Here is an 18,028-nt window from a genome sequence, read left to right on the forward strand (position 1 = left end):
TTTTGTAATCACTTTATCAATATAAAATATTGTTTTATAAATATGCATGTAGCATGTTTTGAGGAAGTAACTTAAGAATTTTTTTTTGAAATAGTATGAAAGTTTAGGTCTTTCATAAATACGAAAGTTGGGGTCTTTCAATCATGGTATCAGAGCAATGGTTTAAGTGAACTAAATATCACAGATTGATATTAGACTTAAACTGTTGGAAGCTCAATATATGAGCTGATTCATAATAAGTATATGGATACAAACCATAGGAAATATTTAAGTGGGGGATTGGGTAATGATAAACCCTAGTATTCTAAGATATTAAGTTACTTCAGAATTTTCAGAAAAATTAGTTTAAGTGAACTAGGATATTTGAGAATTTCTAAGCTTAAACAAGAATTGTTAAGTGAAGATGATACGATATGTATCTGGTATATTTTAGGTTAAATACGTAATGGAATCAAGCACTAGAATATTAAGAGGAGATATGCCTTATATTCTAATATGTGCTAAATGATAAATGAATATAGCATGCCTTAAGGTGCTTATCTATAATTGCTATTATTTGAGAAAGCTTAAGGTATGTTGCCGACTTTGGTTTAGAAAATTTTATGTTCAGAATTCTAAGAATTTTCGTAATAGAATTTTTCGAAGTGATAAAGAGACTTATGATATTTGACATCGATAAGTTTATAAATAAACGATCGCGAGATATCATAAAATAATAAATATGAATTGTTATCGTAATAAGTGTATTAATACCAATAGAGTGGTAATATACATTTAAAGTATGTTTGATATATATAACATCTTTGGAAGAAAGATGTGCATTTGAAACACGTTTGGGCAAGATAAATGTGTTGGTGCAAATCCACGAAGTTGTTCTACCCTTGTTCAGATTGAAGCAATGATTATTTAGAGAGTCGGAAGAACCGAAGATGGCGATCAATACTTTGATAGTATCTCAATTGATGTGGTACAAGATTAGAAGATTAAATGAAGATCAAAGGAAAGGCTAATGAAGTTTTTCAGACTTAATAGGCCAAGACTTTGTGATGTAGTATGTAGTTCGAGTAGTAACCCTATAAAAGATGTTCAGACTTAGTATTTAATAATACTAAGTGATGATTGACTTCTATCCCATCCTTATAGAAGTTCCATTGTGTGTTAAGCCGACTTTAACATACAAGATTGGGATGGTGAATTGAGTCATTTAGTGGTAAATGGATAAGCAACTTACTTGTCTAAGTAAGGTAGAATGCTTAATTGAAGAAGAAATACACCCATAGTATCGTATGAGAAGAGATGTTGTAGTCAGGAATGATAGAGAACCAAGTTGAAGCTAGTAGAGCTTGCTAAGATGCAGCTATGATGCAGACTTTTTAGGATAGACTCCTATGAAGTAGACTTAGATTTACTCAGATACAAGAATAACGATTTCAAGGAAGAATAATGAAATGAACAAATGTGCATGATGGTTTGCATGAGTTAGAAGATGATGCAAGTAGTAGAAGACTGTTTGTCTCCATGTCGGTAGAGTAAATTTTGGAATAGTGTGTCTTGTAGAGTAGACACTACTCGAGAAAGAATTTATATGAAGAAATGGAAGTAAAATTTCTATCGACCTATGGAAAAGTATTAGGATATATTAAATCAAGCATATGCATGAGAAGAATCCTAGAAGGCGAGTATAGGTAATCCAATATATGTTTGATAGAAGCGTGAAAACCCTAGTTGAGTCTAGGAGAAACTGTTGTATGTATTTGTTTGAACACATTCATGTGTGATAAGTTGATTTGTGAAAACTTTTGAATGGTGACTCGGGAATTGCGAGACAATACTTGGGACGAGTATGAGTAGGTGTGAATAGTGATAGAGGCCTATACTACTGGAAGCACAAGACTCACACTTGGATCAAGAAAAGTCACAAGGTTACCAAGAATCTAGTAAATGATTTCGTTTTATTCATGTGTGTCGTTACCTTCGATTCGGTAATGACTAAGAAGATAAGTATTATTCAACTCTTAATGTCATAAAGAATCGAGTCCGATTAGTATAAATCCGCGAAAGGAGTTGATTGGTTCAGAGAACCATGTCTTATATAGTGACGAAACTTCAGTAGGAATACTGAAGAAGTAAATGGTCGAGGTAGTCGATAGAAATATAACAATCTTCATTAAAGAATTGAGCAATCATTAGCCAGAGATGTGACTTGCTATGTGGTGTTACTGGCCACAAGAAATGTTTCCTCCCTACTCTTACTAGTAAAATGGCGGGGAGTCAAGTTTCTGTTCAACAATCAAAGAGTACTCCAACTAAAAAGGAGGAGATGCCAAAAGCTAAAAGATGTGTGTATCCGAAAGCATGAATTAGAGATATATGGTGCTATTTTTTTTTTTTCTATTCTAAAGCATCCACGTGTTGATCAAACTCTTTTTGTTTTCGCTATTCTATCAGCTCGATTTATTCGATCTGATTCTAATACAAGAGTTTGGTTCGTTATGTGTCTTGTGCGAGATAAAATCAAAGGTCATTAGAATATGACCATTTAAGTTGTTGTTATAGCAAAAGTAAAGACCTTATCTTGGGTTTAGTCTATAAACCAAGAAGGAGCAGGAGTCTACAATGAGAATTGAGTTTTAACTCAAAGATTAGGATCAAATGTTCAATAGAGAATGAAGAGTGGGTGAAAGTTTGAACATCGCTAGTAACTAGGAAGTTTGAAGAATTTGATAATCGTTTGGCAAATCTTAAATATCATACATTTTAGATTACCTCAAAGGAAGTAAGTTAAAACTCGAATGTTGTAACTAGTAATTTTCTCGTAAACTCTAGATCTGCTCACATCTTATTTGATTTCAATGCCTCAGATTCTTTCGTGCCATATAAATTCACCCATTCTTTTCGAATTTCTTGTTACGCAATTGTCCAATCATTTCATATAAATAACATAGGAAGTATATCATTACTTGTTGATAAAGTTTATAGAGATTATGTTATAAGAATTGAAAGTTATAATCTCCTTGCTAATATCTCCTTGCCCAACTTTGATATTATTCGCAGCATGGATTGTTTGTCAAAGAACTAAGCAAAACTCTTGTGCTACGAAAAGATAGTATGCATCCTTATCGAAGAAGAGGATTCTATTTATGTCTATGTTGAAAATAATAACTTCTTTCTTAAAAACTCGTAAATTTATATCGAAGAGCTATTCTACTTATCCGGATAATGCAGTTGATATGTCAAGAGAGGGGAAGAAAATTGTAAATGATGTTTCCATTATTAATGAAAATCTTGATGATCTTCCCGACGAATTGCCTGGACTACCCCGAATAGGCAAGTAGAATTCCGAATTGACCTTATGTCTTGTGCTACTTTAATTACCAGAGACTGCTATATAGAATGATAGCATTTGGGTAATTGTCGACAAGCTGACTACGAGTGCATATTTTCTCGCCATACGTCCAACGGCTCTAATGGCGAAATAAGACAAGTTTACTTAGAAGAAATTGTGGCGATACATGGTGCGCCACTAAAGATTATTTCCGATTGTGATACTCATTTCACTTCTCACTTTTTGGCGAGAATGAAGCATGAATTAGGATCTCGAGTTGCTCTTAGTACAACTTATCAATCTCAGACAAATGATCAGAAGAAGAGAGCAATCCAAACAGTAGAAAATATACTGAAGGTATATAAAGTATTGTATGAGCGTAAATGTCATACTCAAATATGTTGGCATGACGTAGGACAGAAGATCTTTGGAGGATCTGAAATGATTCAAGACATCATTGACAAGATACAAATTTTTCGAGAAAGAATGAAAGCGGCCCAGGATCGACAAATGTCCTATGCAGAAAAGAGGAGACGACCTGTAGAATTCCGGGTGGATGATTTAGTAATACTGAAGGTATTTCATGAAAAGGTGTTATACTACTTTGGAAGAAAGAACGGTTGGTAAGCAAGCATACTGCTTGGAATTGCCTGAAAATTTGACAGATATTCATGAAGTGTTTCATGTGAGCTATCTGTGTAAAGGTTTAAGCATATATGATGAAATGATTCAAATATCTGAGGTGAAACTGGATAATAAGTTAAGTAGAAGAGATCGTACATGAAAGAACGACTAATCTACATAATAAATAAGTAGAGTTGGTGCTTTTCAAGTAGAAACACCATCGAGGCTCAAATTATACTTGGGAAAAATAAGAATGAAATAAGAGTGAAGTATCCATAATTGTTTTAATAGTTATGATTTCGGAGACGAAATCCTCAAAAGGAGGAGGTATTTGTAACATACACGTTCTGAAATTGTGTATTGTTATTATTAAAAGTGAATAAAATTGAGTGTTGAGTTCTAACAGATAGTTTTTACTAGAAATGAAGTAAAAGTATATTTAGAATCACTCATAAGACATTGGAAGTCTTATGAGATTCCAATTAATAGCCAAATAATGAAAATTTAGCGAAAATATAAAATTTGAAATAAGTAAAATTTTATTATTTGATGTGGTATAGAATCTCGCTAGAAGTGTTTAGGCAAAAACCACGTCGAAATCCGAGTTATAACGAAGAAGTTATGACCAATCGAAGATCCGCGACAAAACCGGCACGGCGCCGAATGACGTAAAAAGTGAGTTTTTGATAAACAACTTTTTTAGCCTTATTAATCTAAATGAAAGTCTTAGTATTTGTTAAACCAAGAAGTTCGATAAAAAGAACGCCAAAATCTGACTTCGTATGAAGAAGTTATGATTTTTCGAAGTTTCAGCTTAGCAGTAGACAGCTAAAAACTCGAATTTTAGATCGAGTGATTTTTAGCCAACACAACCTAAACGAGAATTGAAGGTCTCTTCATTTTTAGTACAACGGTAAAAAGTCTGACGAAAACGGATGTCGGATGAAGAAGTTATGGATTTTTAACGGATTTTCCTGTCCCGGTCTATTAAAAATCATAATATTAAAATTAAATCAAAATTAGCCGACGAAGTCTAAACAAAAGTTGTAGAGCATAATTTTAGCTACGTGTGCATATAAAGAACAAAAAAACGGAGCCCGCATGTGAAAGTTATGGATTTTAGAAGATTAGGGCTCATTTTCCGAGGAATCTCGCATGGATAAGCCTTATCCAGAAGAGCCACATCACCTCGCATGAACAGTAGCCGCGTGTCGCACACCTTTCGCCTTCTGATTGGACCGAGCTTCGGTCTGGTAAGCATTCGGCGTGCCTTTTGACGTCCTAGGCGACATCTAAGACGCTACCTAAGACGCCTCGCATCTGGCTGCCACCTCCTCGCATCCGAGCCAGCTGCCACGCCATGTGCTTCGTTCCTCTTGCTGCCTCGTGTCCTCGGTGTTGACTCTCCTTCTTTGGCCGACTTCGGATTCGCCTCTATAAAAAGGGAGGCTGCGAACCAGCCCGAGTATTTTTCAAGAATTTGGCATTTTTGGCCCCCTTTTCAATATTTTCACTATTTTAAATTGCCCCGAAGCCTCGATAACATTTTTAAAGCCCGGAATACGCCTCGAAGTGCCCGGAGAGCCCGAGAAATTATTCTTTTCGGTTTGAAGCTCTACCCTCGCAAGGCCTATTTTTCAATATATTTCTCGGTTTTCAACGACGAAAGCTATTTATCGAGCTGAAGTGCTACTCAAATTACTATTTTAACCCCCCGATTATTTTAAGGTGAGTACAATATATGGGAACAATTGTATGTTATGTGTTATATGTGCTATGTGCTTCTCAGTGTTATTATTCCGAGTTATTTTTCCGTGTTATTTGTTTTTTTTTTTGCTATTTTAATAGCAAAAGTAATACCTTTGAACATGTGATCAGTGAAAAAACTTAGATTCACATTGGTAATGGTACGAAGCCTCTGGCCATGTAGAGCATGTTCCCCGTAAGTGAATGACTTATATTTAAATGGCATTGGCAGAACATTAAACAGGACATGAAAACCTGAAATCTACTGAAATGTTAAACATGGCATGAAAACTTGAAATCTACTGAAATGTTAAACATGGCATGAAAACCTGAAATCTACTGAAATGTTAAACAGGGCGTGAAAACCTGAAATCTACCGAAATGCGAAACAGGGCGTGAAAACCTGAAATCTATCATATTGATAATCATAAATTATATGTCTTCTGTTCCATTTGGGCCAAAGCTTTATTGATGCATATCAAGTATTGAAATTGTTATGTCTCATTGATCGTAAATCTTTGAATCAAATCTTGAGTTGATATTAAAAGTGTGACATATGATACGCATATGCTATTGTTGTTCTTGTTCCCTTTTGCTTCTGTCATATTGGTATATATAAGGCATAAGATTATATTGTATCTATTTATTGAATTCACTAAGCGTTATCGCTTATCCCTCTCAATATTTAACAATTGCAGGTGATGAGTATCCAATATAGTTTTATACTGCTGAAAGATTTAGAATAATTAATACTATTTCTCTGTATTTTAATGTTCATGTATGTATATGAATAGTAGATTCCTGGTAGACATGAAATGTGATAAAAATTAGTCGGTTTGTATCCAATCTTTTGTAATCACTTTATCAATATAAAATATTGTTTTATAAATATGCATGTAGCATGTTTTAAGGAAGTAACATAAGAATTTTTTTTGAAAAAGTATGAAAGTTTGGGTCTTTCGTAAATACGAAAGTTGGGGTATTTCAAAACCCTTATTTCTTATAATAAAATAGTGACCACAGTGGTTCCTTCTATAATCACTTAGTTTATACTAGTTATATATAATCTAATGTCGAACAGATAGTTAATTGTGTGAATTTACCCTAAGCCCACAACCAAACAAGGAACAAGGAATGGGGCGGAAGGCACACATCCAACTACCTATTGGATATTAATTATATATAACCTTGGAAGTATAAACTAAGGTATTGTAGAGTTAACTACTCAAGGTCCTTTAAAATGATGGTTTAATAAAATGGATTAAACCCTTTACTGGTAGGTTTCTAGTTTTGTATATCCCAAGTTCTGATTTGAAAAGTATGTTTTGTACTAGAAAACTATGCATTGGATTAGAGTCCTATGACCTGACCCATACCTGGTACCCGTTATGATGACTTAATGTATACAGAACATATATATAACTAATGTTGAATGGATAATAGGCTAGGTGAATCCGCTCTAAGACCACAACCAAACAAGGAATAGGAAATGAAATAGAAAGCACACATCCTATTACCTATCAGGTATTATTAATATATATCTCTTGATGTATACATTAAGGAATCATAAGGTTAGCATTATGGTCCCTTTCTACTGAATATACTAGACACGACTGTTCTTGTTTGTCGCTTGTAAAAATGTAAGTTTTCCCTAGTTTATAACTACCTTGACTCGAAAATAGTTTGCATTAACTTTCAAGTGGAATTGTCACTTGAAAGTAATGGGAAAATATAAGTACTCAGTAGTCTTATAAATGACAAACTGATCATACTAATTACCTTAAAACATATTTGTTTTATTAAGGTCATAATGTGATAAGTAATTCTCATACTATACGTTCTCCCTACAAGAGATTATGGGAATCAAGAGTGGCTTCCACAATGAATTGCTAGGCCGTAATATCCACATTAAAGTTATGTGATCATGTATACCCAATATAACTATCAACTTTTGTTTAGTACAATGCGTTAGTGATTCATTGGTATAATTAGATCCTGTAGTTTTCCCATGTTATAACACCTTATTATGTTTGTTGTGTTATAATATGTTATTTTTGTTATCGTGTATTGTATCTTCCTCCCAGTTTCCCTTTATTGTGTGCTCTCTTATGTTATCGTGTATTGTATCTAGTATGAACTGACTTTCTAAACTATACCCATTATAGTTTACTAGTGTTTAACTTGAACTGTTGTTGAAAAGACTCGTTTTACTACTAGGTTATGCTTTTACTTTAAAATGGAGTTTTGTTAAACTAAAAAGTAACATAACTTTAAAAGAGCTTTTGAAATGTTTTGATTACTTATAAAAAGACATAAGTAATCCTTTAAAAGATGCTTAACAAAAAATTACACAATTATAAATTGTGTTCAAATTGTATCCCCCCCCCCCCTTTAAAAGCATTTAAAACAGTTTAAAAGATTCATTACGGGTTATGAAAACACCTGATGTGGGTGAATCAAATGAATACGTGTGTAAGGATGAGGAGCTCCTCGAATGATGTGCCGAGACTTAACAAGTCCTAAATGACATATATTGACATAAATATAGGGTTTGGAGGTAACCAAAGGCAAGGAAACACCTCACGGGACTAGGAAGCACTTAGACCAAGTGTTGGAATCACATGTGATTGACCTAAAGGGTGTGGAATGGTACTAACAAGAGTTTACTACCATGGGTTTATGGCCAAAGGGAGTCTACGGCTGTAAACTCATGGTCAAACATGCATAAGTGTTAGTTTGAAGGCTAGGGAAGCTTGAGGGACTTTTGTTCTACACAAGGATGAGAAAGACCCACTCATTGGAGAGTGTTGAGGTGTTTACGACCCAAGGGAGTATACTCATGGCCGTAAACTCTCTAATTGGTCACATTTAGGGTCTTAAAGGTAAGGAGTGTCAAGGGTTCAAGTGTTCTAAGGTTAAGCAAGAGCATAGATGTGTTTAAGGTCCAAAACTTGCCATAACATGGAGTTTACAGCCAAGGAAGATCTTGGGACGTAAACTCTCTAAATGATGATTTTGGTGATGTTTTCAAGTCTCTATGAATGATTCCTAACTAGATATCAATTGTAGGGAAGAGCACTTATGATATAGAGGCTTGAAATGGTCAATCTTGGCCAAGAACACTAGTGTGTGTTCTTGGTGAAACTTGAAGATCTAAACAAACATGATTTTCATGGATGAAATCAATGTATGAAGCTAATTAATAAGATGTATCAACTAATCAAGGGATAGAACACTTACACTTTTGAAGATTTAAGGTGAAAGTTGGATGATAGTTGAGAGAGAATGAGGGGAAATCGGCCAAGGAAAGAAAGAAATAAAAGAAATGGCCAACACTTGAATATATAGGGTGAGTTTACGGCCTACATGGAGTTTCCATCCGTAAAATCCAATGTGGTGGTCGTGAACTCATGGTTTTGGTGATTTAGGTTTGATCATTGTTCATTGGTTCTAGCTGGTACTTCCTAGCCCTCATTCCTTTAGTCTACTAGGCTCAGAACACTCAATCAGGATCCAAATAGTGCTGAAGGATAACAGGAGTGAGTTGTAACGCCCATGTTTCTGGCTTGTCATTAATAGCGATGTAATAGTCTAGGTTAACCTTTGTAATCCGTCTTGAAATAATAATGATGTATTATTTAAGTATTATGTGTTTTGAGCTTAAATGTGTGACTTAAATGAATTGAGGATAAAAATATGAGTTAAAATAAAATATTAGATAATCCCGATATCGATACATGGAGACGTAGTGGTCGTAACGAGCTTTCTGAATATATAAAGAATGCCAAAATCCGAGTTATAACGAAGAAGTTATGACTTGTCGAAGTTTCGCGACAAAACCGACACGACACTGAATGACGTAAAATACGAATTTAAGATAGAGAGATATCTAGCCTTAGTAATCTAAATGAAAGTTGTAGAATATGTTAAACCGAGAGCATACAAAAAAAGAACGTCTAAATCTGACTTCGTATGAGGAAGTTATGATTTTCCGAAGTTTCGACTTAGTAGTAGACAGTCCGAAGATCGAACGAGTTTTCGTCGAAACAATATAAATGAGAATTGAAGGTCTCATCGATAGTAGTCCAACGGTAAAAAGACAGAAAAAAAGGACGTCAGACGAAGGAGTTATGATTTTCTAACGGAGTTTTCCAGTTCCGGCCTACTAAAAATAATATAATAATATAATAAATATATAATATAAATAAAGTCAAAATTAGCCGACGGAGTCTAAACGAAATTTGTAGATCTTGTTTTTACCTACGTATGGAAAAATAATAACGTCGAAAATGGAGCTCGTATGCAAAAGTTATGAATTTCTGAAGTTCGGGGCGCGAACCCCAACACTATGTCAGAGTTCGCGATGTGAAAACAGTGTTCACGACGTGAACTCAGTATTGACGCCTTCTGGAGCCTTCCAGAGCAAGTGGATTGATGACAAATGCAATGATGAATGCCTGAGTGAACTCACGACGTGAATTTTGAGATTTCACAACGTGAATTCAGTATTTCAGCCCTATAAATAGAAATCGAATGGCAGCCGATTTTGGTTGCTATTCCCTTACTCTCCCATTCCCGATACCCTCTCTAAGCGCTATTTTAACCCCCCTGAAGCCCCGATATCATCCCGAGACCCGAAGCGAGTCCCGAAGCCCGAAGATCCCGAGAAAAAAAGAGTTTCCGATCCGAAGCTCTGCCTACGAGAAGTCCGATGTGTCATAATCTTCCAAATCTACCGAAGAATACTACTTCTGCAAGCCGTAGTGCTGTCTGATCATCTTCTAATCAAGTGAGTGTATAGTCCCTTTCATAAACATGATTTTAATACAAGTATTGTTTGAATGTATTAAGTATATGTTTTGTGTGAGTGTATATTGCTTTTCTTCTAACACATAGATATAAAGTATCTCCGAGTGAATACATGCTATGTGTAAATAGATATATATATATATATATATATATATAATCTGTTACTTGGAATGAATCTGTATATTTTGAACGAGTATTAAATGAATATCTTATCAGTTTTTAAGTTGCATATGTATATTGTTATCTACAAAATGTTGGATAGAACTTGGGTAGATAGTTTATGTGTGATAAACTGATGAGATGCCTCGATGTTGTTGTTGTTGACCTAGTCATCTAGCGGAGTGTGGATGACGACCACAGACGCTTTCTAGACAGTCCTGTGGAACGCTAGCAGGCTCATAACCTGTAGGTGTTGGGACCGATGTGTTCATCGGTTTACTCTATCCCCCTCCTGGTTGCCTTTAGGATACCTATTGCTAAGGAAACCCCTTGCAGTAATGTCAGTCCCGATGAAAATCCTAGATTAGGTCCCTTGTAATAGATGTTGTTTTAGGGACGTAAAGTGAGGATAACGGGAATGGATAATCGGGTTATTGTTGGTTGATGAAATTAAATATAATTATTTATTGTGGGTTGAAAACCCTATATGCTTACCAGGCTCCCAAGCCTGACCCACTCAGTTTTGTTGTATTACAGGTAGTGGTACGAGAGCATAAGTTGGATGACTTATCAAGATCTTTTGATATTAGACCAGTTGTTATATGTAACTGTTGTATGGTCTAGCTTTTGTTGTTTATGCTTTTAGTCTGTTTATCGGAACATGACATCCCGAATATTGTTATATAATGAAAATTCATCTCTTGATGAAATGCTTTGATAAACTTTATTTTATCATATTTTGTTTTGGGAACAAATTTCGCAACTCTTTTAAATCAAAAGGATTTACTCTGAAATTATTTTAAAAGCATAAATGAAACTGGTATTTTCTGGCCGTGATTTTGGGGATGTTACATGAGTCTGACACTGGGTTGAGTTAACTGACTGAGCTTTCAAAGCAAAAAAAATTCCGATTGTCACAGAATCCTCCGGAAAGTTCTCTGTGAAGTCGTCATCTAATGGAATTACCTGATTCTCTTCTGGCTCTGTGTCGAGCCATTCACCATTGCCTTGGTTGGGAAAGTACGGGTCGCCAGGGGGATGGAATCCAGCCATGTTATCTACGTGAGAATAGGGATAAAAGAGATAGTTAATAGACATACTACTTAAGATAATTATAGAATGATCCTTACCAGTTACTTCAATACTTGCATAGTGCATGACAGTCACATGTAACCAAAATAGAATAGACCTTCAAATAAGTGACCCTAACTCCAAGTCCACAACCAAACAAGGAATAGGAAACAAAGTAAAGATCACATATTCTAAGTCTATGACACCTTAGTCACATATAACCTTAGCGTAACCACTCAGCAACTATTGACCTACTAGTAAAAACCTTTTTAGTTCTCAAATAAGTAATTATAGTAACACAAAATACTCATATAGTATTTTAAGTTTATGTTATGTTCTAAAGTTTTCATTGTAGTACTGTCGGTAAGTTTTTAGACTTGCTACAACACCACAATCATTCTTAGGCACTTGCTAATAACTTCTCGGAAAGATATAGTTGATCAGGCTATATCATTCTCAGATCTGATTATATGTCCCCAAGCCTACTTGTGTCGTCCAACAATCACAATACTTTTGTTATGTCCTAGTATGACACTGATTTTAGTATGAATGTAGGTATGTATACTTTACTTAAATATTTTATTATTTAAAAAGTATAAACTCTTGTTCAGAGTATTTTAATCCCGATGTGCTTATAGTTTGTATATCTTTTATCGGTTGATATACTCAATTCACTATAAACAACAATGCTCTGATACCAATCTGTCACACCCCCAAACCGAATTGGCGGAAACATTCAAGTGCGGAGGATGTCATGTATAGTATCATAACAATGCATAATAGTAAACAAGCAACAACACCCTCCATTGCATTAATATTAGAATTCAATACAAGTGTGTTGTGTGTAATAATAAGACACCAAAAATGAATAGCCAAAATATAGATGAGTCTTGAAAGTGCTCCGTCTTCTAAAAATCATGGCTATCTGTACCTATCTACTAGTGACCTAAGAATACAAGTTATTTTGAAAGAGAGAATCAACCATTTAATCTGGTGAGTTCATAAGTAATTTAGTGTCATTTGTTGTATAAATTTTATGAAATTGTTTGCAAATGTTTGTTGTAAATGCTTGTAAGTGTTTGTAGTAAATGTTTGTATCTCCTAGAAAATCCTATATTTTCTACTATAAATTTAGCCTTCTACCAAGGCCTGAATGTTCTGCATGTTATTTGTTTGTAAAAGTGAGTATTTTTCCCAAGTATAACTATCATTATCAAAATATAGTTTACATTTCCGTTTATGTGAGAAGATCACAATGTGAATGCAATACGAGAAATAGGGATGTACTACAGTATATAGTAACTACTGTTGTACTAACTACCTTAAACCAACATTTAATTAAGGTAAAATGTGATATGATTGTAACCATGCTTGATCAACTAGTAAACATGACGTTCGAAGACGTCGAAATGGTATGACATTCGTCACCCATAGACCTACAGGTCCCGCTATAGCTAGCAGCAAGGTATAGGATGGTCAATCCAGTATAGATCTATACACAAATTCTTACTCTCCCTCCAGGAGACTCTGGTTACAAAACGTGACACAACAGTATATTGTCATGCTATGAAGTAGTGGCTCACACTAATGTTATAGTATTCTTGTATCTTTATAGTATGTTCTCTATGTTCTAGTGTATTGTATGTTCTCTTTCTATAGTGTATAGTATGTTCTCTTTATATGGAGTATAGTATGTTCCTTCTTGTTTCTCATTATAGTGAGTAGTAGTCTCCTAAACTATACCTATTATAGTTTACTAGTAATATTGTTCGAATGACTGAGTATGTTTGTACACCTTTGTTACCCAAAGTGTAACAACCCAAAAATACGAGCCAAAAATTTCGTTTTTAAAACGTGTACTTAGTAAAACATTTAGGAATAAATCATTCAACAATCATTTCATTTCACAAAAGATGTTGCATGTCGGAAAAACATTGTCATAATCATAAAAGTGTCAGAGTACAATTTCCCAGAAAGATATCATAATGCGGAATGCAAGCAGGTGTGTGATGTACCGCTACCGCGCCAGCTCCTTCCCCTTCGAAGAAGAGGTACCTGAAACTAAAACTGAAAACTCTAAGCACGAAGCTTAGTGAGTTCCTGATGGGTTTTGTTCATAAGACATCCTATGTGCTCATACAAACCCTAATGCTTGGATCTAGGTTTCTCTATTGTACATGCTTTGAATCCAAGACTATAAACCCTAATTCTAGCATTCAAGTAATCATATTAATATGTAATTAGGTTTAAGATCATATCTTGATTGTTATGTAGCAATAGCAATCCCAAATCTCCTTGTAATGAATTTGGAATGCTTAGAGTCACAAGTGTCACTCCTCTAATGGCTTACAAACACCAAGAGCAAATGGAGAAGGTATAAAGAGAGAGGAGAGAGGTTAGAATTCGTCCTTAGGACTCCTTGGGAAGGCATACAGGAATTCATGAGCCAAGGGGTGTTTATATAGGTGTAGAGATAGGGTTTCAGTCATTATCCTTATCTAGTTGCTTATCCACAAAGCAACCCATAAGATAATCCTTGAAACCTTATCATAGTCGAATTCTAAGGCCTTATCACCTCAAATTCGTTCACCATATATTTAAGATAATCCTTACCTTATTTTGTAACTATCACATAATTACAAATCAGCCCCTCTAGTTTAATTAATTACACTTCATCACAAAATTAATTCCTAATTAATTATTGACCAATATTAATTAAACATATATGATTTCTCCTTTAATATATTATTCTTATAACATATTAATAAATCATAATAACCTTTCTCTCTTTATTTATTTCTCCAATCAAGTTGCTTTGGTGAAGGCAACCCAAAAGGACCATGCACCATCGGGTCAAGTACATACCAAAATAGTTATGGACTTAGACATTAATCCAACAGTCTCCCACTTGGATAAGTCTAATAACTATTCTGCGTATGACTTCAGATCCTGATCTGCAATCGTAGCTTTCCAAAGCCGCTGTCAACTCTGATCCTATCAGATACGCGTGTCCTTAGATAAGGGATCATATATTCCTCCATTCTAGATATCGTATGAGATATGATTTCAAATCATTCTCTTTGTACTACTTCTCGATTTCCGATTTATGACGACAGACTAATTGAACAAATCAACTTAGCCCTAGCCCGGCTGAGCATTTACGTTTGTCATCACTAAACCATCGAGGGGCCCAAAGATATCGCTTTTATCCTTCTTTGGATAAAAGGAACGGATAAACTTTGATACAATGCTTGCTTGCACTCACTAACCAAATCACACACAACAATATGTTTTATAACACCAAGTTACTAGTGCGTTTTCATATTATCAATGTGCAACCGATTAGCAAGATACAACTCACACATCTCGGTTTCAAGAATATAAGATGTTATCGTCTCACCAATCACTCGTGATACAATTCATGGAGTGATCCAAGTGAGCGTGGGTTTAATCCAATGCTCAAATTCATATTCATAAGCACTCATGAATGTTGCAGCAAACATTTGCTTATGTCTAATACTCTTTAGACAATCCACACACCAATTCACGACAGTCTTCATTCATATCTACTTCCAACATATGAACGACTGTGGCCCGTTTGAATAATTCGATTATTCTTAATAAACTAAATTATTCTAGAAGTCAAAACATGCAAAGTGAAACACAAGAATAATACTAATCCCATATGGCCTCAACCCTTTGAGCATAAATAAAACACGTTTTATTTATCACCATATTGATTACTCATTATTTGTCGTTTCGGGTAATCAACTTCTTACTTGAATTATTACACTTGTCCCATGCTCCTAGCATGCACACAATGTTTACCTATGGTTCTTACTTTTGTGAAATAGACAAATTGAACACATTTCCAATCATTCTCATTTTACAACTCCAAATCCATTTTCTTAAGTGTAAGAATATCAAATTCTTGTTACTTATAGAATATACTTGATTCTAACACTTTATGCAACGATCCTTTTGTAATGTCACTGCACCAAAGTCTCAAAGACTATTGCCAATGATATTACAAAGTCCTCTAGCGTAGATTGTTACAAGACAATTCCTTAGATATGATGTCTCTCACTCAAAGTACATTCCTTTGAACATCCTTTTGCATAAAAGTTTCTAATCTAGATATAGATTTTCAATATTTACTTCCTAATATGAACACGCTTCCATATTTTCCTCATGACAACTCATTCTTAATAGAATATTTTCTATTTGTAATGATGTCGATATGGTCCATCCAATATGGAAACATTTCCATATTTTCCAATACTATACTTCCAACTACTCACAAGCGACCAATCCTCGTCGAACTTTGGATTGTCCTTTGATAGTTGTTTAATTATTTTAGTCAAAACCAATTCTAGTCCCTTTTTCCCTCTAAATGCGCTAGACATTTGGAAAATTTTAGAATGGTCAAACATTAAAGCATTTGCAATCGATCCTATACCCGAAGCGTATGGGACACGACGCATAATGTTTTATTTGCTATGTTCTCAAAATTCGAATTGTGAAGAGGAATGCCGTAATCATAATCAAAATTTTAAGAACACACTATGTACCTTTGACTAAATTTATCAACATTTCTCAACCTAATCCTTTAGATTTGAAATGAAGCATAATATTCTCTCCCTTAATTATAGCAAAACAACTTTACAACCCTTACGACTTTGCAAGGTATAACTCTTGTTTTTCTATAATTAATATTGCCAACTTGCAATACTTTCTATAATAATCATACAATCATAAATTTTATGCTCCCACTATCATGATGATTACTATAAAACATAACACTGATGCTCCCACTAGCTTCGACATGTATTCATAAACATCTTAACTTTCAGAGAGACAATACCTATTGAATTTCTTAAGTCCATGTTTCTAATACTTAGTGCTTTGATAATCTTTTATCAAGGCTTCTTGAACTTATACACCTTTGCCTTTAGATAGTTCATATGTGTGTCTCAACAATTAAGACTAATTGCCAAACCTCACAATTCAAATTATGGAAAGGGATACCGTAACCATGATCGAATTCGAGAATGCAATTTTACAATCACTATCTTCTTAAAATCTTTCTTAGTGAAAGCATTTCCTCACAATCATTTTCATGAAGGAGGAAATCTTATGACACTTAGATTTAAATGGTGTATTTGTTCCTATCCATGTGAATTTGTTAAAACCAAAGTTTACGACAAATTCAAACTCATATGGACCGAGCCTTTTTTTTAATCTTGATTTCTTGCCTTATGGTAGCACAGCTGTCCACCACGTCTTCCAAGTAGTTAAGCATCTCACCCTTTTGCTATCAATGTACCTTTCATTGATCAAGGTGCTTTGCCTTTTATGCGTTCAGAATGAGTACTCATAGGACTCACATGCATAATTAATTCAATTGGAACAACACAGAATCAAAATATCGTCAACACGATAGGTTGTAAAACTCAACTCGTGTGCTAGTGATGATTGATAAGGTTTATTTGATTTGTTCTTGAAACTTTTCAAGACCATTAAGACTCCCACTGACTCCTTGACATATAAGATTCTCTTGTCAATAAACATTTGTTGACAACCAAATATTCAAGAGTTAGTGTAGCTTTTATCAAAACACTTCATAAATTGGTCCAAGTTGGTCTTTTTCTTATTCAAGACATCACAACTTTCCACATTTTATGAATGTTATAAACCTTTAATACTTTTCACTCATTGCCACAATCTTAACTTTAAGACTTGTTATTGGAACGAAGTATGATAGACTTCTTGATTTAACCATTTCTTCAATCCTTGATTCCTCTTCTTAAACATACAATTGTACTAAGACTTACTTAGAGGATCAATTGAGACATGGTTCTTAATCATTAAGACCCATTATAAAGCATAAAAGCTACTCTCCCTTCTTCTTAGAAGGGAGAAACTTTTATCTTTCTGCCTACTTGATTCTTCTTGTTCGTTCTACTATTGATCTAAACCCTTTAATCAATTCAGAATTACACTTAATCTTGTAAGTGTAATCATATTTACTAAGTCATTAGTAAATCATGACAAATATCTTTGTTACTCTTATGGTGAACTTGATCAACACACAACTTTGTGTACTCGATCTCCTAGTCCTTCACTTGACACTTTGTCAACGAATTTGTCTAATTTCCAAATATGAAATTTCTCATTCACCATGCAACCAAGTTGCGTGATTCCAAATTTCAGTCCAATTGAAACTTTGGGCGATGAGAAACTCTCCCTATTTGGTAAATTCTCGACATTTCCATAAATAACATAACTAAGAAT

Source organism: Lactuca saligna, chromosome 2, assembly GCF_052625555.1.
Source record: "Lactuca saligna cultivar CGN05327 chromosome 2, ASM5262555v1, whole genome shotgun sequence".
Classification (NCBI taxonomy): Eukaryota; Viridiplantae; Streptophyta; class Magnoliopsida; order Asterales; family Asteraceae; genus Lactuca; species Lactuca saligna.